Source organism: Uranotaenia lowii, unplaced genomic scaffold, assembly GCF_029784155.1.
Source record: "Uranotaenia lowii strain MFRU-FL unplaced genomic scaffold, ASM2978415v1 HiC_scaffold_52, whole genome shotgun sequence".
In the NCBI taxonomy this organism is placed as follows: Eukaryota; Metazoa; Arthropoda; class Insecta; order Diptera; family Culicidae; genus Uranotaenia; species Uranotaenia lowii.
In genome coordinates, this window is record NW_026598445.1 from 98,933 (window position 1) to 125,000 (window position 26,068).

General features: G+C 35.3%; 1 pseudogene; it reads right to left on the bottom strand.

Moving 5' to 3' along the window:
* On the bottom strand, positions 1 to 21,403 carry LOC129760231 (uncharacterized; annotated as a pseudogene).
* Positions 21,404 to 26,068: the final 4,665 nt, after the last annotated feature.

The following is a 26,068-nucleotide window of genomic DNA, read 5'->3' on the forward strand; positions in this document are numbered from 1 at the left end:
TTTTTGATAAGTTTTGTTAGTCTTCGGAGAAGTGTTTTGCACAGCTTCGTTTTTTTTTTCGCTATCCAGTTTAAAGTTTAACACGGTTGTCATTTGGTTTGGTTTCCTATCAATTCGATAACAGCTAATGGAGGGGAGCTTGAAGTTAACCTGCATTACTAATGCGTGTTTTCATGGATATAAAACCCATTTTAAAAATAGATACTGGTTTGTGATGCTTCGGAATGATTGTTCTCAATGAATAAATTAGCTTAAATTAAAAGGATTTTTGAAGGTGGGTCTGAAAAGGGACAAAAAAGATTTTCAGTCGAGAAGAAAAGCTATTTATAAAATAATCATTAGAAAGTGCACATAAAGAAAAACTATCATTAGAATTCTGAACACAAATTGCCAGAATTGCGATTTCATAACTTGGTATTCAAAGTAATGTGTTGTATCAGATTAAGTATACAAGCTTAAGTTTACAATTTTTCAGAAAAAAAAACTTAAATTGTGGTCTTGGTTTCATGTTTGAAACAAAAAATAATAGAAACAACAAAAAATTTCTAGAATAAACTGAAATAAAGTTATCAAATTGTTGATACCAAATGCAAAATCAAAATAAAAAGTCGCAAAAAATTGTCAACTATTCATAGAAGAATAAAAAAAAATATTGAATAAAAAATTTATTGAAAAATTAGGTTTTTGAAAACCAGAAAAAAAACTGGGGCTGGGTACTGAATTTAAAGGGCCGATCAAAAAAATCTCGAATGATAGAATTCAATCAGTGCAAAACTTGAAAGCATTCAAAATTGAAACTGAAAAAAATGAGGTTTTACAACTTTGAGAAAAAAGAATCAACATCTAAAAATGATAACAAAGTTTAGAAGTCGCCACGTGACTCAAAATTTCGTTTTTCTGATTGACAATTTCAGATCCAGCAAACCTTAACTTCTTTTTCTTAGTTTTGAGTTTTTTCCAAGCCAAGCAAATTGAAGTTTCAATCATAAGCTCTGAGTTGAAAGAGGCTTTAAAAATAGTTTCTTTGAATCTGAAACTCTGAATCAAGACAACCAGGTACTCAACTCTAAGCCCTATTCTCAAAGTTCTGGGAGCTTTAATATCTGAATTCAGAGTGCCGACTTTTGAGCCCTACACTCCGATGTTAGAGTTTTGAGCTCTTGAATCTCCATCTTCAATTTAGAACAGTAAGTTTGGTCAACGGAGCTTTAAACTTTAGAGCTCTTTACTTAAGTTTGAGATATCAATTCCTTATTCATTAATCATCATTTTATATACTACTTTATGAGTTATAAACTAAGGTTGCCAGATTACCCGGTTTTATCCGGATTTGTCGGAATATTTAATATTAAATTTGGGAAAAGTCCGGTCCGACCCGGTTGCCCGGATTTTATTGAGAAAAAAATCCCGAATTTTGCCTGGGTTTATTTTCATTCTCATTCTCAAATCAAATCAAAGTAAATTATATTGGAATTTTTTTTTATTTATGCGTCCGGAAAGAAATTTTCTTGAACAAGTTTCATAACAATAATCAGGAAAAGTTTTTTGGAAGCCCAAAATACGATTTGAAATCTGCTGATGAATGTTGGATTTTTTTTTTCAAGTTATTATTCTTGATTTTTTTGTGGGGTTTGGCCAAATTTGCCCGCGTATTGCCCGGATTTCTGGTCATCAATTTTGAAATCAAATGCAAGGGTTTCGCCAGCTGATTAGATAAAATAGCCCGGATTTGTCCGGCCCAGATACGTGCTGAAAAAATTCTGGCAACCTTATTCTGAACCCTAGAATTTTGAGAGCTGTTTTGCGTCAAAAGAGCAAGGTGCTTTCAATGAGAACTCTGAGTTTTGAAACATAAGATCTTGATCATGTCAATCTAAGTTCAGAAATCTGAATCAAATATATGAATTTTAAATTCATGTAACTGAACTATGAATTTTTAGAATTCTATTTTCACAGTTCTGAGCTCTGATTTTTTAGTTCTGCCTTTGAGGCTCAGAACTTCAAGTTTCTAAGCTGGGAGTCTGGTCTTCAGTTTTGAGTTCAGAGTTCCAACTTCTGATAGTGAAGATGAGAGTTCAGATTTCTGTGTTTGAGTAGTAAATTTCGAATTTTAAGTTGTAAATTTCCATTCTAGGATAGACTTCCAAAATCTTAGCTCTTCATTCTAAGTGTTTTTCTGCGTTGAACGCTGATTTCTTAGCTCAAAATTCAGGATGCAACGAATTAAGTTTTTAGTTAGAAATCAGTTTTAAATTCAAATTCTGAGTTCTGAATCCTAAGTCTGAGTCCTGAGTTCTGAGCTGAATTTCAGGTTCCGAGAATGGAATTTGAGTTCTGAGCTCTCTTAGTTATCAACTCAATGTTCTGAGTTCCAAGTATTGATTTTTGCTGAGACCTGAATTTCAAGTTCTGAGATCTGAAGTTTGAGATCTTATTTAAAAAATTTTAATCCTCAATTTCTTGCTATGAGTTCTCAAGTTTAAGTTCAGAGATCTAAGCACAGAATTCTTAACGTGAGTTTTGAAATCTACGTTCTGGGTTCTTCAGTCATAGTTCTAATTAAAAAGTTTTATTTCGTACTCCTGAGCTCTGAAAATTTAGTTTAGAATTTAAATCTCTGAGTGAAAAGTTTTAAGATCTGAGTTTTGACTTCTTAAAACTCAAAGCTAGGAACTTAAAAATTTAAACCCAAAAATTGCGAATCTTAATTCATATTTCAGAATTCAGGACTCAAAATCAAGATTTCAATCCCTATTACTCAGAACCAGAACCCATCTGAGCTTTGAATTCTTACTTATGAGTCCTGAGTTCTTTAATTTCAGTTTAGAATTCAAATTTCAGAGTTAAATTTTTTTATAAATTGTTTCTAAAATATGAAATTCTGTGATCTGAGTTCAGCATTCTGAGTTTTCAATCCTTTATATTAATTTCTCAGTTCTAGGGTCTCAGTATTGCCTTTTAAGTGATGAGTTCTAATCTTCGAGTTCTGGGTTCAGAGGTCTAGGTTTTCAGTTTTGAGTTCTGTGATCTGAAGTTTGACTTCGGAGCTTAGAGTTTTGGGTTCTGTGTTTTGTGTTCGAAGCTTAAGGTTTAAGTTGACATTCTGACTTCTGTGGTTTGAGGTTCGAATTCTGAGATCTGAGTTATAGGTTGTTAATTCTGCGATCAATGTTCCGAATTTCAAATTCTAGTTATGAGTTCTGATTTCTGCATTCTCCGTTAATCGTCAAATATACTTATTTTAAAATTCAAGATTCGGATTTCAAATTTCTGAGTTAAAATTAAAATGTTTTGAGTTCTGAGTTTTTGTTCGTAATTATGAATTCTAAGTTCTCGGATTGCGTTCTTATTTCTGAGTTGTCAATTCTAAGTTTTAAGATCGACGTTTCGAATTTGGGGTTTCGAGTTCTGAGCTCTGAGTTATAAGTTCTGCATTTTAGGCTCAGAACTTCTAGTTCTAAGCTGGGAGTTCTTAATTTCGGACTCTATGGTCTGGTCTCCAGTTTTAAGTTCTGAGTTTAAACTTCGAATAGTGAAGTGCAGACTTCAGATTTCTGTGTTCAGAGATCTATTTACCGAGCTCTCAATTTTAAGTTGTAAATTCTCATTCAACGATAGACCTCCGAAATCTTAGTTCTTCAATCTGAGTGTTTTTTTTTTGCGTTGAACGCTTATTTCTGAGCACAAAATTCAGGATGCAACGAACTAAGTTTTTAGTTAGAAGTCAGTTTTGAATTCAGAATCTGAGTTCTGAGCCCTGAGTTCTGAGCTGAGCACTAGGTTCTGAAAATGGAATTCGAGTTCTGAGCTCTCTTAGTTTTCAACTCGATGTTCTGGGTTCTAAGTTTTGAATTCTGCTGAATTGTTAGTTCTGTGTACTGAAGTTTCAGATCTAATTTAAGAACTTTGAATTCTCAATTCCTTGCTCTGAGTTCTCAAGTTTGAGTTCTAAGGTCTAAGAACAAAGTCCGAAACGTGAGTTTTGAAATCTTCGTTCTGAGTTCTTGAGTTTTAGTTCGAATTTCAAAGTTTTGAGTTCTAAATTCTACTGTTCTACGTTCTAAGCTCTGAAATATGAAATTTTTGCTCTTATTTAACAGTTTCAAGTTCTGAAATTGAACTACAAGAACTCAGAATTCAGGACGCAGAATGTAGTATTCACAACTCAAAGCTTTGAATTTGAAAATTTTTGAGTTGAAAGTTTTCTTAAATGGTTTCATAGTTCTAGGGTCTCAGTATTGTTCGAGTTCTAGGTTCTGAGGTCTAGATTTTTAGTTCTGAGAACTGTGGTCTGAAATTTGAGTTCGGAATTTAGAATTTTGAATTCTAGAATCTAAGTTCTGGGGATTGAATTCAGAGGTTTGAGGTTTTGTCATTTAGACTCAGAACTTCTAGTTCTATGCAAGGAGTTCTAAATATCGAACTCTTAGGTCTGGTCTCCAATTTTGAGTTCAGAGTTTTAACTTCTAATAGTGAAGTCGAGAGTTCAGATTTCTGTGTTCTGAGATCTGTTTTCCGAGCTCTCAATTTTGAGTTGTTAATTCCCGTTCTAAGATTGACCTCCGAAAGCTTAGTTCTTCATTCTGAGTATTTTTCTGCTTTAAAGGCTGATTTCTGAGCTCAAAATTCAGGATGCAACGAATTAAGTATTTAATTAGAAATCAGTTTTGAATTCAGAATTTGAGTTCTGAGTCTTGAGTTTGAGTTCTGAGTTATGAGCTGAGCTCTAGGTTCTGAAAATAGAATTTGAGTTCCTAGCTCTCAGTTTTTAACTCAATGTTCTGAGTTCTTAGTTTTGAATTTTTCTGAGCCCTGAATTATAAGTTCTGAGTACTATAATTTGAGTTCAAATTTCAGAGTTTTGAGTTCTAAATTCCTTGCTCTGAGTCCTCAAGTTAAAGTTTTGAGTTCTAAGAACAGAGTTAGGAACGTGAGTTTTGAAATCTACGTTCTGAATTCATGAGTTTTAGTTCGAGTTTCCAAGTTATAAGTTCAAAATTGTATTGTTCTGCGGTCTGAGTTCTAAGTTCTGAAATATGAAATTAAAGCTTTTCTTTAGAGATTTGAATGCTGAATTTGGAACTCAAATTCGTAACTAAGAACTCAGAATTCAGAAGGCGAAATATAGTGTTCAGAACTAGTAGAAGAAACTAAGAACTTAAAAATCTTAACTCAGTAATCGGAAATCTTAACTCATCCTTAATAACCAAAATTCAAACCTCAGTTCTCAGAAATCCTTTGAATTCTTATTTCTGACTCCTGAGTTCTGAAATTTTAGTTGAGAATTCAAATTTTGTAGTTAAATTTTTTTAGATCTTGGTTTTTAATTGCTGAAAACTCAAAGCTTTGAACTTAAAAGTTTTAACAAAAAAATTTAGAATTTTGAATCATATTTTAGAATTCAAGACTCAAAATCAAAATTTCAAACCTCAGAACTCAGAACCCATCAGAGCTTTGAATTCTTATGTCTGAGTCCTGAATTCTTAAATTTAAGTTTAGAATTCAAATTTTTGAGTTAAAAGTTTTCTATACTGGATTTTAATCTCTAAAATTCTGAGATCTGAGTTCTGTAGCCTGCATTTTCAGTCCTTAGTTTCAATTTCTCAGTTCTAGGGTATCAGTATTTGAGGAATGGGTTCTTATATGCGAGTTCTGGGTTCTGATGTCAAGGTTTTGAGTTTTGAGATCTGTGTTTTGAAGTTTGATGTCGGAGTATAGGATTTTGAGTTCCGGTTTCTAAGTTCTGAGGTTTGAAATCAGAGTTTTGAGTTCTGTGTTTCGTGTTCAAAGTTTTGAGATCTCAGATTGAGGTTTTAGTTCGGACTTCTGTGTTTGAGATTTGAGTTCTGAGATCTGAGTTTTAGGTTGTTAGTTCTGGGATCTATGTTCCAAATTTCAAGCTTTAGTTCTGAGCTCTAAATTCCCTGTTCATCGCTCAATATATTTGTTTCTCGATTCAAAGTTTGGATTTTAATTTCTGAGTTAAAAGATAAAAGCTCTGAGTTCTGAGTTTTTGTTCTTAGTTCTGAATTCTGAATTTTGAAGTTGCGTTCTTATTTCTGAGTTTTCAATTCTAAGTTTTTAGATCAACACTTCGAGTTCGGGGTTTTGAGCTCAGAAGCCTGAGAAGAGTTTGAGTTTCGCTAACTTTATTTCGAGCTCTGAGACTTCTTATTTTTCAGTTTTAAGTTTGAGCTCTGATCTTTCCATAATCTGAGTTATGAAGTCTGCGTCTTCAGTCCTTAATTTCAATTTCTCAGTTCTTAAGTCTCAGTATTGCCTTCTGAGTGATGGTTTCTTATCTATGAGCTCTGGGTTCTGAGGTTTAGGTTTGAAGATTTAAGTTCTGTGGACTAAAGATTGACTTCGGAGTTTAGAGTTTTGGCTTCTGGATTCTAAGTTCTGAAATTTGGAACCAGAATTTTGATTTCTGAGTTTTGTGTTCTAAGTTTTGAGATCTCAGCTTTAGGTTCAAGTTTAGGTTCTGACTTCTGTGTTTTGGGGTTTGAATACTGAGACCTGAGTTTTAGGTTGTTAGTTCTGCGATCTTAGTTCCGAATTTCAAGTTTAAGTTCTGAGTTCTGAATTCCCTATTCATCGTTCAATATATTTATTTCTTAATTCAAAGTTTGGATTCTATATTTCTGAGTTAAAAGTTCGTAGTTCTGATTTCCAAGTTCTGAGATTGCGTTCTTATTTCTGAGTTTTCAATTCATAGTTTTAAGATCGATGTTTCAATTTTTCAGTTAAAGGGTCTCAGAATTGCATTTGGAGTTATGAGTTTTAGTCTTGAAACTCAGAGTTCTGAGGTCTAAATCTTGAGTTCTGAGATCTGTGGTCTGAATTTTGACTTCGAAATTAAGAGTTTTGAGTTCTGAATTCTAAGTTCTGAGGTTTGAATTCAGAGTTTTGAGTTCTGAGATCTGTGAACTAAAGTTTGACTTCGGAGTTTAGAGTTTTGAGTTCTGGGTTCTTAGTTCTGAGGTTTGAATTCAGAGTTTTGAGTTCTGAGTTTTGTGTTCTAAGTTTTGTGTTCTCAGCTTTAGGTTTTAGTTTAAGTTCTGACTTCTGTGTTTTGAGGTTTTAATTCTGAGATCTGAGTTTTTGGTTGTTGGTTCTGCGATCTAAGTTCCGAATTTCAATTTAAGTTCTGAGTTCTGAATTCCCTGCTGATCGCTCAATCTATTTGTTGCTCGATTCAAAGTTTGGATTTTAAATTTCTGAGTTAAAAGATAAAAGTTCTGAGTTCTGAGTTTTTGTTCTTAGTTGTGATTTCCAAGTTCTGAGATTGCGTTCATATTTCTGAGTTTTCAATTCTAAGTTTTAAAATCGACGTTTCAATTTTTCAGTTAAAGGGTCTCAGAATTGCATTTGGAGTTATGAGTTTTAGTCTTGAAACTCTGAGTTCTGAGGTCTAAATCTTGAGTTTTGAGACCTGTGGTCTGAATTTTGACTTCGAAATTTAGAGTTTTGAGTTCTGAATTCTAAGTTCTGAGGTTTGAATTCAGAGTTTTGAGTTCTGAGTTTTGTGTTCTTTAAGATCTCAGCTTTGACTTTAAGTTTAAGTTCTGACTTCTGTTTTTTGAGGTTTGAACTATGAGATCTGAGTTTTTGGTTGTTAGTTCTGCGATCAACGTTCCGCATTTCAAGTTTGAGATCTGAGTTCTGAATTCTCTGTTTATCGATCAATATACTTATTTCTTAATTCAAAGTTTGGATTTCAAATTTCTTAGTTAAAACTAATAGTTCTGAGTTCTGAGTTTTTGTTCGTAATTCTGAATTCTTAGTTTTGAGATTGGGTTCGTATTTCTGAGTTCTCCATTTGAAATTTTTAGATCGACTTTTCGAGTTCAGGGTTTCGTGTTCTGAAGCCTGAGTTTTGAGTTCTGAATTTCGAGGACTTTATTCTGAGTTCTGAAACTGGAGTTCTTATTTTTCAGTTTTAAGTTTGAGCTCCGAGCTCCGCGCTCCCAATTCAGCTTTCTATAATCTGAGTTCTGATGAATGCGACTTCAGTCCTTAATTTCAATTTTTCAGTTCTAGGGCTTCAGATTTGCCTTTTGAGTGATGGGTTCTAAATCTTTGAGGTTTTGAGTTCTGAGGTCTAGGTTTTGAGTTTCGACTTCTGTGGTCTAAAGTTTGACTTCGGAGCTTAGAATTTTGACTTCTGGATTCTACGTTCTGAGGTTCGAAATGAGAGTTTTGAGTTCTGAGACATTCTGACAATTCTAAGTTTTGTGTTCTCAGCTTTAGGTTCAAGTTTCAGTTCTGACTTCTGTGTTTTGAGGTTTGAATTCTGAGATCTGAGTTTTCAGTTGTTATTTCTGCAATCTAAGTTCCGAATTTCAAGTTTGAGTTCTGAGTTCTGAATTATCTGTTCAATGCTCAATATATTTATTTCTTAATACAAAGTTTGGATTTCAAATTTCTGAGTTACAAGTTAAAAGTTCTGAGTTCTAAGTTTTTGTTCGTAGATCTGAATTCTAAGTTCTGAGATTGTGTTCTTATTTCCGAGTTGTCAATTCTATGTTTTACATCGACGTTTTGAGTTCAGAGTTTCGAGTTCTGAAGCCTGAGTTATGAGTTTTGAATTTTTAGGACTTTATTCTGAGCTCTTAGGCTGCAGTTCTCATTTTTTAGTTTTAAGTTTGTGCTCCGAGGTCCCAATTCAGCTTTTCATAATCTGAGTTCTGAAGTCTACGTTTTCAGTCCTTAATTATAATTTCTCAGTTTAAGAGTCTCAGTATTTGAGAGATGGATTCTAATCTTCGAGTTCTGGGTTCTAAGGTCTAGGTTTTGAGTTTGTAGTTCTGGGATTTGAAATCAGAGTTTTGAGCTCTGAGTTTTGTGTTCTAAGTTTTGAGATCTCCGCTTTATGTTAAAGTTTAAGTTCTGACTTCTGTGTTTTGAAGTTTGAATTCTGAGATCTGAGGTTTAGGTTGTTAGTTCTGCGATCTTTGTTCCGAATTTCAAGTTTAAGTTATGTGTTCTGAGTTCTGAATTATCTGTTCAATGCGCAGTATATTTATTTCTATATTCAAATTTGGATTTTAAATTTCTGATTTAAAAGTTTTGAGTTCTGAGTTTTTGTTCGTAGTTCTGAATTCAAAATTCTGAGATTGCGTTCTTATTTCTGAATTATCAATTTCAAGTTTTTAGATCGACGTTTCGAGTTTGAGGTTTCATGTTCTGAAGCCTGAGTTATGAGTTCTGGATTTCGAGGACTTTTTTTTAGCTCTGAGACTGGAGTTCTTATTTCTCAGTCTTAAGTTTGAGCTCCGAGGTCTTAATTCAGCTGTCTGTACTCTGAGTTCTGAGCTTTATTCTCTGGATTTTAGGTTGATGTTGACAGTAAAATCTGAAAAGCCGACTTGAAATTCTGAGTTCGTGCATAAAGCTATTGAGAAATAATTAAAAGAATAAAATTAACAAAAAATATAACTTCATCTGATCCAAACTAAAACTACACTAAAAATTGCATTCAAGTTAATAGAATTTCTATGAAAAACCATATTTGAAGGCAAATTTCCACCTTTTTGGAACAATCGGTTCTGTTTTCAAAAACATCATTCGTTATCCTAGACTAGGGTTGTGTTTAAAGCAGATTGCTCTAGTACGACACCAAAAAAAGTTATTCGGTTTGGTATATCCGGGGAAAGTTTTGCTTTCTAACTGTTTGATAGTTTGGTTTTTTTTCTGAGACAGGCGAGGAAATGGGGAGACATTTCGAGCTGCAACGTGCTCCAAAATCAACCGTTAACGTGTTTTTTTTTCTTATATTTTCTTATATGTATATTTCTTCTTTACCGGTTGTGCAAATAGGCTTGTACAAAATAAATAACATCTTAGCATAACTGCAGGGGTAAATGTGATATGTTTGAGATTTTTAGATACAGTAAGTACTTTTTTTGCTTAGTAAAGTTTTGTTACATTTTTTTTTTTTGGTTTGGCGTAATCGTTTCGACGGATTATTCATTTGCAAAGCAAATTGTTCAAATGGCTCCTAGTAAGTTTTGCTTTATACATAGCTTAGCTATTTTTTTTTTCAAATATCAATACTACTCGCTTCCATACATGAATTCTGTACACTCGAGGGGCCTTTGGCTGCTAGCATCCAGCCCAATTTTTATTTCATCATATGCCCTTAATCATTTTCATAAAGTCTCTGTGTGCTGTAAAATTTATAAACCCAACATGGAAACATAAAAAAAACGGAACACAACAACCATCATTCTGTATGGCCATGGTTTTTTTTTGTCCGCACCATAAAATGCACCAAGTTCACTCACTCAGCAGCAACTCCGCGGATTAGCTCGTTCATCAAATGGACTTATCGCAACATTCGGTTTTTTACTGTGTCGGTTTTATCATTTTTTATTCTAGGTTTTTTGTTTCCTTTGTTACTATTGGTGGGAACACATAGTAAATCAACAGCAAAGCTTTGAAGAAAATGGTAACACACACATTTCCGTCCTGTCCTTCCCCTGGGAACATTCATTCCGATAACACTCTGAGAGGTGATTTTGTGTTGGAAAGGGGGGCAAGCATCCGTTCAATGTATTACACGTAATTTATAATGATTTATCACGTAACGTGGCGCTTCCCGTGGTCGATTCCCGTGGCGGTTTCCGCATAGGTATCGTTACTAAAAATGTAAAAAAAAATTATGCATGAAGCGCCTAACATTATTCTTGCGCCTGGGGAACAGAAACTTCCGAACAATATCAGAGCCCGGAATATGTTTGTTCTACTTACTTACCCTACACCTAATAATGGAGATAATCTTCAATAAGAAGAATGTCCACCACCACCATTGATATGTTTGCTTTTGTTTGGTTGATTTGATATGTTTCGATTGCATATTTTCAGTTTTGGGTTTTCTTACATGCTACCTAACAAATTAAACAGCTTTGAGTTTTTTTTTTGTGATTTTCCTTTTGGTGTAATGAGAAAATATGAAACATTTCTAATATTAAAAAGAACATGCGTAACTTTCAATTTATTTCCTCTTATCCATTTTATTGAAATAATCCTTGAATTCTGGTATCTTTAAGATTCATAAACAGAAAAAGGGTTTCTTAAAAGTTTCCTCTAATTATATTTTGCCTAACTGATTCATTTACAAAATAAAGGCTATTGGATACGCATTATTTTAGCTGAGCTCCGGTAATCAGTGCTTTAAATATCAATATTCTGGTTTCAACTAAAAATAATTACCTTAACTACGATATTCCAGTGAGACTTTTGAAAAAAGTATCCAGCAAACATAAAATAGCATTAGAAATCGTTAACAATGCTACTGCGAATCGCAAAAAGTAAAAGGTCGTAAAAAAGGTTACTTGTAGTCGGTTAAATCGAATATAATAAAAAGTCCCCCATGTTTTCAGATTCTGAAGACGATTTCGCTCAATTTGTTCTCCCGCACGGATTTCAAGTGAGAGAACAAGCTTTGTTGTTCTTTCTGCAACTAGCAGAGCAACCAGATTGCTTAAAATCAGATGGCATTTTTGAAACAATTGTCCAATAAGAGAAGCAGGAAATATTGTTTCTGCAACGGTTTGCATGCGTTGAGAGCAAAAACTTGTAGTCAGAGATGCCAACATGTCTGATTTTTCAGGATTTGATTGATTTTTAGAGGTTCAGCCTGACAACCTGATAAACCATTAGATACCATTGCTGAAGTGAAAATGTGAAGCGACGACCAAAAAAAAAAGCAAAACTAAGTTCTAGGACAGGCATACTCAAAACTTAGTTTGACGACCGAACTCCAATGTGAACTTTGGTTTATGCTAAACTCATAGCTACTCAAAATGCAGTTCGACAAAAATTGTCCAAAAAGGATTAGTTTTGAGTTCGCAGTTTGAACTCGGTTTTGAACCATCGTAAGGAGGAAAAAATTAAATCAACTAAAAGTTCATAGAATCGAACTCAGTTTTGAACTACGATCAAACTTAGTTTTGAGTTCGAAAAAAGGAGCGTGTACTGACGATAGGGAGTCAAGCTAGGTATTCAGTGAAACACTTTAGAAACGCGCCCTGAACACTGACCATTTACGAAATTGGTCACTAGGGTGGCCCAAAACTGGCTTCTGTCTGGAATTCTGGGGGCTCAACCTGCAAATGGTTTGTTTGTTTGTTTATTTTATTTAACGACCATTTAACAGCTTAGGCCATTCTGGTCGGTAACCTGCATATGGTATCTTAGGGTGTAAGAAACAAATTTTTATATAGCGGCGACTCAGAAAAATGATGTTTAGAGGTCGCACTGGTCCGATTTTTGAAAAAAAAAGTCCGTCTTTTATAAATTTCGTTCTAAGAAAATTTTGATTCCTAGAAATTACACTAAACAAATGGGTTTTATATTTTTGAATTTTTTTTAAGGTTACAAACCTAACGTGAAAAATAAAAAAAATCCATTTTTTGTTTCACAGGTTTTTTTTAGCATGGTTTTCTAATATATTATATGATTTAATCAATAGATTTTTATTTGAATCGTCCAGAAAGTGTACCTTGCGTTATGCTTTTTGAAAACCAAGACCACCAAAAGATGCATAATTTTACGTACAACAAATTTGCCGAAGAAAATATGTTATTTATTTAAACATTAAAAAAGTTATTCATAATGTACTGCTAGGCTGCCTTTATGAAAAAAAATCTATTACAGAGTTAATAAACCAGCCATCAGCGGTTCGACGCCATATGCACGTCCTACAAACCGTCGTCTTACCGGAAAATTCGCTCGGTGCTTGGTGTTTTAAGGATTCTAAGCAATTTTCGCATGGAAGAAGAAAAATTGGCTGTCGAGAGGAATGGAGCAGATTCAATGGAGCAAATAATAAGTTGCGATTTTATTGAATGCGGTATTGGAAAATCAATTGCAGAAAAAGTACACCAAAGTTTGAAAACTTGGATCTCAGAAAAAGTTATTTGCGCCAAGTACTAAGATACATCCAATAATAACTCGGGTGAAAAGAACGGCGCTGCGCCTATTTTAAAACGTCTGTTAGGCAGAAAACTACTTGATTTTACTTACAGGCACCAAATATATGAGCAAGTTTTGATGACAGCCTATCGAACCTGTTTCGGAATTCCAACTACAGCCACTGAAGAAAATTTTTTTAAACAGTTCAGATCCGAATGGGACAGAATTAACAAAAAATCATTACGCTGGATTCAGTGATGCTAAAATTTCTAATATCTTCTCAAATGAAATCATTTTTTTTCCTTTCAAGGAACAATCAACAACACAGAACAGCCTCTTTGATAGCATTTTGCAAAAGAATGATGCTTCAGGAATTAGTTCGCGAAGATTATCTAGAACTTCTTTAACTAACTTTTGTTTGTCTAAATGAAGAACAGGAAGGTTAATTCAAAAGACCAGGTGCTCTACATCACGCAAGGTGGATGGCTAGAGCAATTTACGATCTGAAAATGTATTTGTTTAGAGGACAATTTCAAAAGGATATTTTGAAACTTGAAAAGTTCGTCCAGTTTGTAGTACGAGTTTATTCAAAAAGGTGGTATCAAGCTCGATCTTAAATTTATAAACAACCTCAAAAACTACGATCATGAAGAGTTAAGCCTGGACACGTCGAAAATATTCGAAAAACATTTATGATTTTTGTCAGAGCTCAACATCTGTCTGACTTTTTTTGATGAGCAAGTTGATGCCGCTTTGAAGCGAAAAAGGGTCCTGAATCTACTGAAGAAGAGCAGTGGAGAAAACATTATGCGACTCAAAAGATTTTCTTTCAAAAACTCATTGGGAATTTCGTTACCGAGTAATCCTTGGCATTTTTGAAATATTGCAACTTGAATTCCGTTTTCTTTGGGAAACAGAGCTCAAACTTTGGGAGACGACAAGTGATTACAAAGCTGCTAAAATTTAATGCCAGAGTCTATCATGAGGTTGCCAGAATTCCGGGCATTTTTTCAAAAAAGCTGGCAAAATTCGGGCATGGATTTAAATTTTTCTAATCCAAAAACCGGGCTTAAACCAGGCAAAATTTATGTGTTATTATAGATAAAAGCAAAAAAAAATGCAAAAAATGGAATTAATATTTTATTAATGTAATTGCAGACTTCCTGGACTTTTTGGAAAACTTAAATATTTAATAAGTAAATCAGCGAAATTATTTGAAATAACCGTTGAAAACTTCCTTACCGCTTATCGATTTTGCTGAAACTTTCTAAACAACTTTGTTTTATTTGGTTTCTTTGTGAAAATTGTGAAAAAATCCGGGCAATATCCAGACTTTATTCACGATATCCGGGTAACCGGGCCGGATCGGACTTTCTCGAAATTTTGCATCAAATAACCGGGCAATCTGGCAAGCTTAGTCTATCAGTCATTAATGACTCAGCAGAACGAGCCCTAGGAATAGCAGATGAATATAATGGATTTGGTCCGACCGCTGATCACAAAAAACAAAATGTGTTGATGATAATTGAAGAAATCCGAAAAAATCAGAACAATTCTTTAAAACCATCAGGTTTGACTATTTATCAAGTTTGTTTTTTGTTAAAATATTTTGTGACTTTCATTGTTCACTTCCTTACTTTAAAATTAATACTAGTTTTTTATATATTTTTTTCTCTTCTTACCATTATTGTTTGCTGATAGTTAAATTAAAATTTCCTTAATTTGGTAGAAACATGTTTTTTAAGAAACTAAATCATCAATAACTTTTTGTACTTTTGAATAAACATCAGGCTTTCTTCAGTAAACTTGTTGTACGAAAAAATATGCATCTTTTGGTGGTCTTGGTTTTCAAAAAGCATAACGCAAGGTACACTTTATGATCGATTTAAATAAAAATCTATCAATAAAATAAAATAATGTATTAGAAAAAAAAACCATGTGAAAGAAAAAACCGTTTTTTTTTTATTTTTCACGTAAAGTTTGTAACCTAAAAAAAATTTAAAAAATCTAAAACTTATATGTTTAGTGTAATTTCTATGAATCAATATTTTCTTAGTACGAAATTTATAAAAAATAGGACTTTTTTTCAAAAATCGAACCTGTGTAACCCTTTTTCTGAGTCACCGCCATATAAAAGTTTGTTTCTTACACCCTAAAGGTACCATTTGGAGGTTGAGCCCCGAGAATTTCAGACATAAGGGAATTTTGGGCCACCCTACTGAATACTCGAATTAGATTTTTGGCTGCTCAAAAAATTAACGAGCATTGTCGATACCAGAGGCGCTTCGATCGATGTTGTAGCTCGGCTGGAAAATTAAACCAGACATTTGATAAATATCGTTCAGTTCAGACTAGGGTACTTCTGTCCATAATGCCCTTGCGGGGTAAAATGCCAGCGACTATATTTTGATAAATTTCAAAGATTTGCCAAGTTTTTTTCAAAATGTGTTTTTTAAATCAACACCATGTAATTTTAGTAAAAATCATAACCAGATATTCATTTAAACACGAATAACAATCAAATTAAATTTTGTGGTTACTATTCATCACTTAAGTTGTAAAAAGTGATCAAATGAAATAGGCTTTTACACCAATATGATTTCTTAAAACATCCTCACCATTGATTTTATTGATTGTTCAAATTATATATTCGAATTTTCAATTGATGAAAAACTGTGGTAAATTGTTGTTTTATTGTAAACTGAAGATTTATTAAATTTTACATAACCGATCAAAATGCCCCCATCAATTTTTGGACAAATCGCCCTCCTCTCAAGGTGCTGTTTGATAAGATGTAAACAAAACCACGTGTTTTATTCTAAATTTTGGAGTGCAGTTTTCCATGAATACAGACCGATTGTCGAAATGATTTATCGATCTTCTTCTTTGCTTAGTCCTAAATTATCATAAGGATGCATAATAATTACAACTTTCGATCGGGTTTGAGTAAAAAACGTGCACTGAAAATCGAATCGGTTCGCTTAATTTGTCGCCAAAAGCAGCAGAAATATTTCGTTGAAACTGACACAGTTCGAAATAAAGTCAAAAACTTAAAAAAAATCCTTTTTCCATTGAGAAATGTTTACAAACCACTTGTTTTTATGTTTGGATAAACTTGGAGAAAAATTTTTTTTCAGTTTTTTTCGAATAAAATAACAGAAAAAAATTATTCTCACTGTGAATATTGTGTTGTTTTCGAGTCATTTTGATCCAATGTTTTGGAGCATCATGTGCCTACACTGGGGCGTTTAACATCCAAGGATTTCAATGGTTGCTTTTGAAAGCGTTTGTAAAAAATCAAATATTTTCATAGTTTTTACAATTTAAAGTTATATTATTGACGAAATATGAGTAGAAGTTAGAAATACGAAGCACATGTTGCAATGTATTATGTTGTTCAGCTTATGCATTTCGCATACTCGGTCATTTCCCTTAGCAGGTGCATATTCCCCCGAAATACCCTACTCGAACGGACTAAACAGGCTTTTAAGTCAAATTTGTATGCTCGAATTGCTGCCGCGCTATGTTGATGGTAGGAGCAGAGGTGCCAGGTCGTTTTGTCAAAAATCAGGACACCGCGAAGAAAAAATCAGGATTTTTCAGGACACCACCAAATTGGTGAAAACAAAATGCAGTTCTGCTTAGATTGCATAACTAAAGGCGAAATATAGGTGCTGAAGACGCCTCGAATTATGCAACTGAAGCGAGAATAACCTTGGCTGGTCTGCAGTTAATATCGAAAAACCTCATTTAAATGTCATTTGAATCGAAGAATCTCATTAGTTTAACTGGTTAAACTATTTTATTTAAGATTTGTTTGATGTTCTCATCATTTAACAATAAATTTAGTTATATTTAGGATATTTTTAAAAAATCAGGACAAATCAGGACATTTTGAAGGCCAATTTTCAAAAATCAGGACAATTCAAGCGTTTTTGAAAAATCAGGACGGTCTCTCGAAAATCAGGACAAATCCTGATAAATCAGGACACCTGACACCCCTGGGTAGGAGGCTTCTAGACAAAATTTGAACGAAATTTTGTTCTGAAAGTTATGTCAGTGTGATCAGTAGTAAAAGTAAAGGTGCCCGTACAATAGCCCGTCGGACGTCGCGTCGCGTCAGCGTCACGTTGACATTTCATTTTGGGGATACCGTGTTCTGTTTGAGCCATCACAATGGTGCGTCGCGTCAGTGACAGCATTGTACTAAAACGCAAAACTTGTTCTAAACAGCAGCGTTCTCCAGCGTCGACGTTTTTGTTTTTAAATAAATCAAAATTCCAGCGCGTCAGCAGGGTTTGAATATTCCTTTTTTATCCTTTTTGGTTTAAGTTTCGACACAAATATACTCAAAAATATAATTATCGTCATTTTTCTGTGTTCCGTGATGTTTGGCACCCCGAGTTTGGTCTCAAAAATTCTGGAAAGCTTTGTCATAGTGAACCTTCATATAAATATGAATATTATATGAAGGTTCACTACTTTGTTGTTGTGCAGCACTTTGGGCAGTGGAAAGGAGAGACCTTGACTACTTGATGGTAGAAACTGGAATAACTTTATTATGCGTAACCCACTTGTTTATATACATGTAAAACTCTTAGCGTTGCACTGCGTGTGTTGCTTTGATCGGCGAATGCCAACATTTGTCAGTGAACGCTGTATTGTGCTGCAAATAAATTGCAGTGTGTCGCGTCAGCGTTTTAGTACTCAACGACAGCGTTGACAGCTGACGCGATGCGACGTCCGACGTGCTATTGTGCGGGCGCCTTAAACCGTGCAGCACACACTGAAAATCAGAGGTGCTCATCTTGTTTCAATTTCCGTCCTGCAAAAAAAGTGTAGCTATCAAATAGTGTTTAAAATTTAAATTCATTTGCTTACTGCGCCACTGAAGCTAGCAACAAATGTCTAACAAATCTACACGGAAAAAAGTATAGTATTTTCAACAATAATCCACTTATATTCAATCATATATCTGATTGATTCTCGACCAACTAAAATAATCAAAATTTCAACAATGCATATAATAGACAATCTGATTGATTTCGTACATTCAACAATTATGTATTACATTCAAGAATGGTTGTATGATTGATTTAATACATTCAACTATAAATATTATAGATTCAACTACAATGTACGATGGATGTCATACATTCAACAATAGTTATAGTAGGCTATAATAATATAAATGATTTAACTGTAAATTTGGTAGATTCAACTATAATAGTATGATTGATTTAATTATAAATATGATGGATTTAATTAAATTTCATTGATTGATTAAATTAGGTCAACTATAAATATTTTAATTTTGAATTCGGTGTATATTGAAAGTTATCATATTTTAAGATGTTTTTTATTCAGAATAATTTTATGGCAACGTTTTATTTTCTTTTAATTTATTATTTCAACATTTTGCATCTAGTTCGTTTTAGCCGCCACCATGCTGGTGGAGGAAAAAGTTTCCTCATCTTTGGAGAGAGCTTGCTTATCAGGAACAGCCGGCTGAACCCTAAAACAGTACTTAGATTGCAGCAGGGAACACGTATTGGTCTCAAACTTACGATTTTTTTTTATTTTTTTGCGGATGAACACTATAGTATTCAAGTATCATACAAAAAATCATAAAATATAGTTTAATTTACTATAAAGCTATGATCATATAGTATCCGGGCAGTTACAAACGTGCGTATTTTTAAAACTATTCATTTAATCGAAAAACTTTCTATGAGGACGTGAAGGTATTAATATTACATTCGATATAAAAATATAAAAAATATATTTATCAGTAATTTCAAGAAATACTCTTACTTTTTCATAAAATCTCTTTTTTATCTTTGCACACTTTTTTCAGTCATGTATTGATCTATTATTATTACCACAGAAGTAAAACCTTTGCAAAATCATAATATTTTACACAAACTCACCTGGAAAAAGCAATTGGAATCTGGTTGAAATCTTTTTATGAGTAGGCATCTCTAAGAATTTGATCTCTTAAATCCGGTTTTAACATAAATTTCTTTGTCCTTCAGAACACATATGTCACATTGCGTAAAAACCGGTTGTACAGATTGCGATCTAAGGAACTGCTCACTATTAGCTCTTTACTTGGTGTCTACTTGTCAGACAACACTCAATTGGATTAATTGCATTATTAAAGGGGTCTGCATCCAGTTATCCCCAATAAACATGGACTATTTACCATTTTTAAGCTCAAGAGTTCCACTCCGATGCTTGGTTTGAGCTTGGTGAACGTTTTAGAGTGGCACCATATACTTCTTAACCATTTGATCCAAAAATGAATCAGAAAAAATCAACAGTTTATGAATTTTCAAGTCGTCAATGAAGAATTTTCGAGGCGCAAAATGCCCAAAAGGAGCAAATTTGTGCAAAATTATTTTTACCATTTCTTTTTGCATCGTGAATATCTTAAACACACATTAACTTAAAAAGCTGGCAAAAATAGACAAGATAGTCCTTTTTTTAACCAACACAACGCTGCTAAAGTTTTGTATATCCAATCTCTAGTAATGTAGCTATCACCGAAATGAAGTGTCCTGATACTAAATAATCATAGCTTTATTTATAGTTAAATACCTAGAATCAATCATACATTTGTAGTTGAATATGTCATATTTACAGTTAAATAAATTATACCACTAGTGTTGAATCTATCATATTCATAGTTAAATGTTAGAGGTCAACCAAAAATGTAAAGTGGAATCTATTATATTTATAGTTGAATATCTAAAATTGTTGTTGAATTTATCATATTTACAGTTGAATCAATTATACCACTACAATTGAATCTATCGTATTTATAGTTCAATGTGAGAGACCAGCCAGGAATGTTTTGTTGAATCCATTATATTTATAGTTGAATGTCTGAAATCAATCATACAAATGTAGTTGAATCTATCATATTAACAATTGAATCAATTATACCATTAAAGTTGAATCCATAATATTTATAGTTGATTGCGTAAAGTCAATCATCAGTGTGTAGTCGAGTCTATAATATATATAGTTGGATGCGAAAAAATCAACTAAGCTTTGATGATTGGTATAGCCAGCTAAAAAAATTAGAACAACCGTGGTCTTTTTTCCGGGTAGTATCATAGAGAAGAGCTGAGTTCTAAAGAGTAAAAAAAATCATTCAATCAGTTTCAAAAAGTGTCAAAAGAGAGTCAAAAGAGAGTCAAAAGAGAGTCAAAAGTGTTAAATAGTCAGAAAAAGCTTTCGAAAGCTTTCGCAAAGTGTCAATATTAGGCTACCTTTTCATTGGATAAAGGATAAAGAATCGATTCATTACCCTCCCTACCGCGCCTACAGATTTGATTTTCTTATTCATCCCAAGTGACAAAAGTTATCCGCCAACAACGAACAAACGCTCTGTCGGCCGGCCGGCCGTCTGATTATACAAGGCGCAAGGTCAAAATCTTTAAGAAACTTTTTCAGAATTTGCCCCCGCGACGCGGGAAAAGCCAAGCCGACTCCCAAAAGTACCTAGATCGCGAAGATGGGGGTGGTGTTACGAAAAAGTTGCATGTTGGACCATCTCGGCGACCCGTCCTGTCACACCGCGTTTTAGTTGCGGGTTGAAGTGTGACTTTTCGAAGCTTGGCGGGCTTGTAAGAGGAAAGGGACCTGAGTAAGCCTGAGAAAATGTTGTGATTATCATCACCAACACCGTTCATTTTCCTTCTTGTTTGCCGTTTTTTTAACAGCAGCAACTGTCCTCTGCTCCTAGGGAAAGTTTCCAATTATGATTACGTGTAAATGAGGACTCATTCAACAATCTGATATGTCATCAATCACAAGTTTTTCCGGGAAAAGTTGGATCATTTCCTACGATTTGTGACGACTATTAAACTTTCCTCATAAAAATAGAAATGTTTCATACTTTCTTAGAATTTTATGTTCCAATTTTGTTTGTTCTGATAACGTCGTTAGTTTAAATTTTCTGTATATGTACTTAACATAAAATTTGATTCCTAACTTTATAACTTACTTTTCTGATAACTTTTCTTATCAGAATACTTTGTTTTTTTTTCTAGCCTTGGTATTTGATCACATTTCAAGTTTCTTATTTATGATATGTATGTGTTACTCTCTAGATGAATTTTAAATTTCTTTACAAGTTTGGAAAGGGGACGTTTGATGAACTTACCGCTAAATGTTTAATTTTCTTTGTATTTTTTTCTCCGTTTGAATTTTGGATTAAAAATCTCACGATTCGTGAGTGTTTTCCAATAATTTTTTTTTTGATTAGGTTTCTTTCCTCAAGGTTTCGTGTCTAGGGGAAAACTAATGCTTGGGATTTCCACTTCTGGGTTGTGTTGTTGTTGAAACTCGTTTCGGTTATTCGCACTATATTTGGGATATACAAAAAAAGCCAATAAAAAACCTAATTTTCATTTACGTTATTGCTTTCGGGTTGGTTGATGTTCGTTTCTCGTTCGTTTGTTTCGATCGCCATGTTTATGTCCTTTCGATTTCGCACTCCGGCAAGGATTCTTCTACGATATTGCTGATAGTCACACACAGTCCTAGATTTTTTTCTCTCTCGGAGGACCTAGAGTGTGACTTGTGTAAATTTAGACGAAGCTCTTGATTTGCCACGCATTTATTTTTGATGATGCTTCGATGCTGTTAAGTTTCTTGCGATGAACACGTCAGGCGCGTGGAATTCTCTGTGGAAAAAGGGAGAAAGAAAAAACGAAACATAGAATAAGGGCAATGTTTATTTAATGTAGATGAATCAATTTTAGCGGGAAACAGACACGACACCTCAATCAACCGGAAATAGGTTCTACTAAGAGCGGGAGCTAAGCGAGGGTGACAAAATTCTGGGCAACTTTTTTCCCCAAGTTTTTTTTCAGCAAGAACTTTCTTCAATGTCAAATCGCGGTGTGGTGGTGGCGTGCTAAAGAGAAACGTTAAACTTTATTTCTTATCTCGAAGGGAGCGGATTTTTCTCGCCCTTCCGTAGCAGCTTATCTTATTACAGATTTTACTCGTTTTATTTTGTTTTGTTTCTTTCGTAGAGGTGCAATCAATGCGAATGACGTTACTTCAACTAAAAGCTCTGAATGAAAGAAGCGGGAGGGTAAAGATGACAGCAAGAGAGCAAATACTTGCACAACTTCTTGGTAGCAGTTAAACTTCCGATTATAAGAAGGAGCGCTGAAGGTTTTAACTTTTTTTCACCTTGTTTCTCTGCTAAAAGATATCTGACGAAGACGTTTGACTGGAAGAATGAATGTTCGAACGAAATATTTTCAAGCACAATCGAGTGGAAAATTGAAAAATCTTCGAAGGTTTTCTCGGTAACCAACCTTGGGGAGGATGGAAGATGAAAAAAAATCAATTGTTTCAATTTCAGGGATAAGCGTTGATACCGATGGTTAAGTCCGAACCAGTGATTTTAAACGTTTTATTATTTTATTGCCTAATCTTTATTATCCACTCTGTCAAGTTTATCACTAAGTTGGAGATAGAATGAAAGGTATTTTCCCGAATCAGTTTAACTTCTGAAAATCATGTAAGCCAGAAAATGTTCGCCAAATGTAAAACACCTCAATTTTTGCTTCATTGCTGTGAAAAAATGTCAAGTCTTAGTCGTTTTTTTTTCAATTGCAGATGAAGCATTTACTAAAAGCTAGCTCTCAGGAGCCACTCAGGAGCAAGTTCATTTCAAATGTAAAAATAAGCTAATCTAAAAAGATCTCATTCGATGATAAAAATCGCTTCTCAGAGTCAACAAACAAATATACAGTATTTTCCTTCCAAACAAATCATAAAAACATTGGCATGCTCTCTGGAGCCACTTTGAAAACATTCGTTGCTTTTAACGACATATGATGAAAACTTTAGCAAATCAGTTCCGAGGAGGCCTTGCTCGAATGTGGACGCATTTTTTCTCTGTTTTTTTTTTTGAAGTAGTTTGTCGTTTAATGGCTTGAGAAAAGTTTGAGGATATCTCGTTTAATCATCGTTTCAAAATTAATTTTGAAAGCACGGTTATGCCACTTTTTGGTATTGAATGAGCCCAGAATATGATATCGCTATGCTTTCAAAATTTCTAGAAAAAGGCATGTTTAACGAGGTGTCAAAATACTTTCAGTGAAATCGAAAATTTGCAGAACTGTACTACCCACATTGGAGCCAAATGTTGGCATTTTACCCCTTTTATTGTGCCAAAATGACACCGAATTTGGCTCAAAAGGCATGATAACAAAATTTGGCTTTATCTGCTCTCGTTCCGATCGAAATTCAAACACTCAAATAACCCTGAAGGGAAAATCTGAACAAAAACAAGGCATTTTTCTTAAACATAAAAAAAGAAAGAAAATTACTTGAAATTTTTCATTGAATTACAGCAACAGTGTTACATCAGTGTGATAATCTGTTGAAAACGTTGATTTCAGTGGTGGAATAGAGTTATCTTTATTCAGATTTGTTCATCAAGCCCTTAATCAACTACCCATTACATTAGCGATAGCTAATTATCACTTCCCACTTCTCATATTCTCAAACCGGGAAAGTACCCATTTTCCAATGAGTACTTTGATACTCTTAACCAGAATATATGGCAACACTGTTGTGTTGCCACGAACTCAATTTGAGTAGTCTTGCATAACCGTGTGATGATGTAAACATTTGTACCGCGTTCATCATCATCATCTGTCTATCGTTATCTATTGTTCTCGATTGCTTTTTGGACATAGAAAGGGGGACCAAAACTGCTCGTGGCAGCAGAAATCATTTGCTGCTGCTCCGGACGTCGTTAGGAAACCGTAAGTATCAACACCTCCCCCCAATTCGTAAATTGAGAATGCTGAACAGCATCACGTGCTTTGCCCTTGGTTACGCCTTCGCGAACGCATCAGCTGGCTGATCCTCAGTGGAGATGTGTCTCAAAGAAAGCTGACCGCTCCTTTCGATCTCCCTGATAAATGCATACTTCATGTCCAGATGATTCATTCGCTGATAGGTCCCCACCTCTTCCAGGTACTGGATGCAAGGGATGTTGTCCTTCATTAACATAGAAGGGGCTGTTAACCACACCCAGTACACCAAGAAAGTTTGTTAACCACAAACCATTCTTGAGTGTATGGCAAAAAGCTCCTATCTCAACTTCGGTCGACGACAGACTGACCGTCTGCTGACGTTTCGTTGACCACGAAATAAGGTTTCTCGTAAGTGGATCCGTGTCCCCGTTTCTGCGGTATACCAATGCCATATCGTTCATACGTCGAAGGTATCGCAGAATACGCTTCAGGCCTTGTTAGTGCCTATCAGCCAGACTGGCCTTGTATTGGCTTAGTGAGCTAACCGCTGCACAAATATCTGGTCTCAATGATGTCGCCAGATACTAAAAACAACCGATTCGGTGATAATCTCACCATCGTTCAGCTTCGTCCAGGTCACGTGCATGTCACGATACCTATGACGTAGGGTAAGCCAACCGCTCCCCATGCCGCGTACTTCTTCAGGGCTGCCATCCATTTGGCGATAACTGTCTTCCAGAGGACCCATTTGTACGGCTCTTCAGCTCGCTGATGATTTGAGGTACCACTTCATTAATACCAATAGCTACGTTAGCCACGTAGCGCTTAGTATGTTCTCTGATTCGCTGACTGCGTCTCAGAGTCGGTGCTAAATTGACAGAATTTTGATCATCATCGTCAGGAAATTCCATGCTACTCTCGTAGTCACTCTCGCCTTGATCATCTACAACCACACTCTCAGTATGATTGAGATCAGCAGGCACATCAGCTAACCGCTCAGATGTGTATTCTGTTGTTAGCACATCGGCTGACCACTCGGATGTGTTTTCGATGTCTTGCACGTCGGCTAACTTCTCGAGTGTAGGATGATGTTCTGGCTCGTACCTGTAGAATCGACCATCTGCGTCCGGTTCGTTTCGTGGTTGCTGTAAAAGAGAGCGACTATAATTCGGCTCTCGGCTCTGAAGCTTGTACCGCCAAACGCGTACACTTTTAGAGGAACACATTTGACAACCGAGGGGTGTCTCAATAGATCATGGCAATATTTCTGCACTGTGATAAATCGGTGGTAATATTTACTAACAGTAGACTCTACAGTACCCATAGGCTAACCGCTCAGATGTGAGGGCCTCGAGTGGGATCTCAACACTCTTGTCGATAACTATCTGTTCATGAACAGCATCGTCTCGATTTGGCTCCAATAACAGATCGAGGCAGTTCTCGTTGTTCAGGAGTTTGTCTCGGGCGAAAAACTCCCCTGAAAACGCAAACTGTACTTGCTTTCTGAGAAAAGTAACCCTTTTCCCGTTCTTGGAGCAGTTCTTGACCGAAACTAGGTTGTCCTCCAAACCTGGGATCACAAACACATCCAACAGTATAATTTGAACAATTGACTTTCCAATTAAACTGCTCTAATGCATTGTTCCAGTTTTGAAGGCTTTCAAAATTTCTCTGCTCTTCGCTGTTGCAATTCCAACTGGCTCTGGAAGATTCTGAACGTCCTCCAGCAGCCTCTCGGCTCGCACCGTTTGCTGACTGGCACCGGAATCGATAACAAACCTAACCTTTCGTTCTTCCTTGTAACTGATAACCTCAGCAAGCGAATGTACAGCATGTTGCATGCATCAACCAGCTCCTAAGTAGGTACGACAATAATCCTCCATCTGGAGCAATCCTGGTTACAAATCCCGAGAGTCCTCCTCCCGGCCGTCGGAAATGAACTCGTGAGGATATCAAGAGTAACCCTCTCGAAACTCTACATTCTGGCCACGAACTCCAGTGACACCTTCTGATTGGCCTGGAGCATCTCGGGGCCTCTGCTCTTCCGAACCTTTACGCTGGTGGCCCTCTGCGCTTGTATCAATTCATAATTGACCACATCGCACTACAAAACCACGAGAGAACCCCTCTTGGCTATCACTCGGCACAAGCCAAATAATCTGCGGTGTTTCTGAGTGTCCTCCCGGCCGTCGGACTTCAGCTCACGCTTGCTAATCGGTCCACAAACTTCCCCGGACATCTCGCTGGCTGGTCTCTGCGCTGGCGATCCTTTGCCTGCTGGCTGGCTCTCTCCGGTGGTCCTCTGGATCGTCTCTGGGCTGTTTTGTCCCTCTGCACTGGCTGCTGCAGAA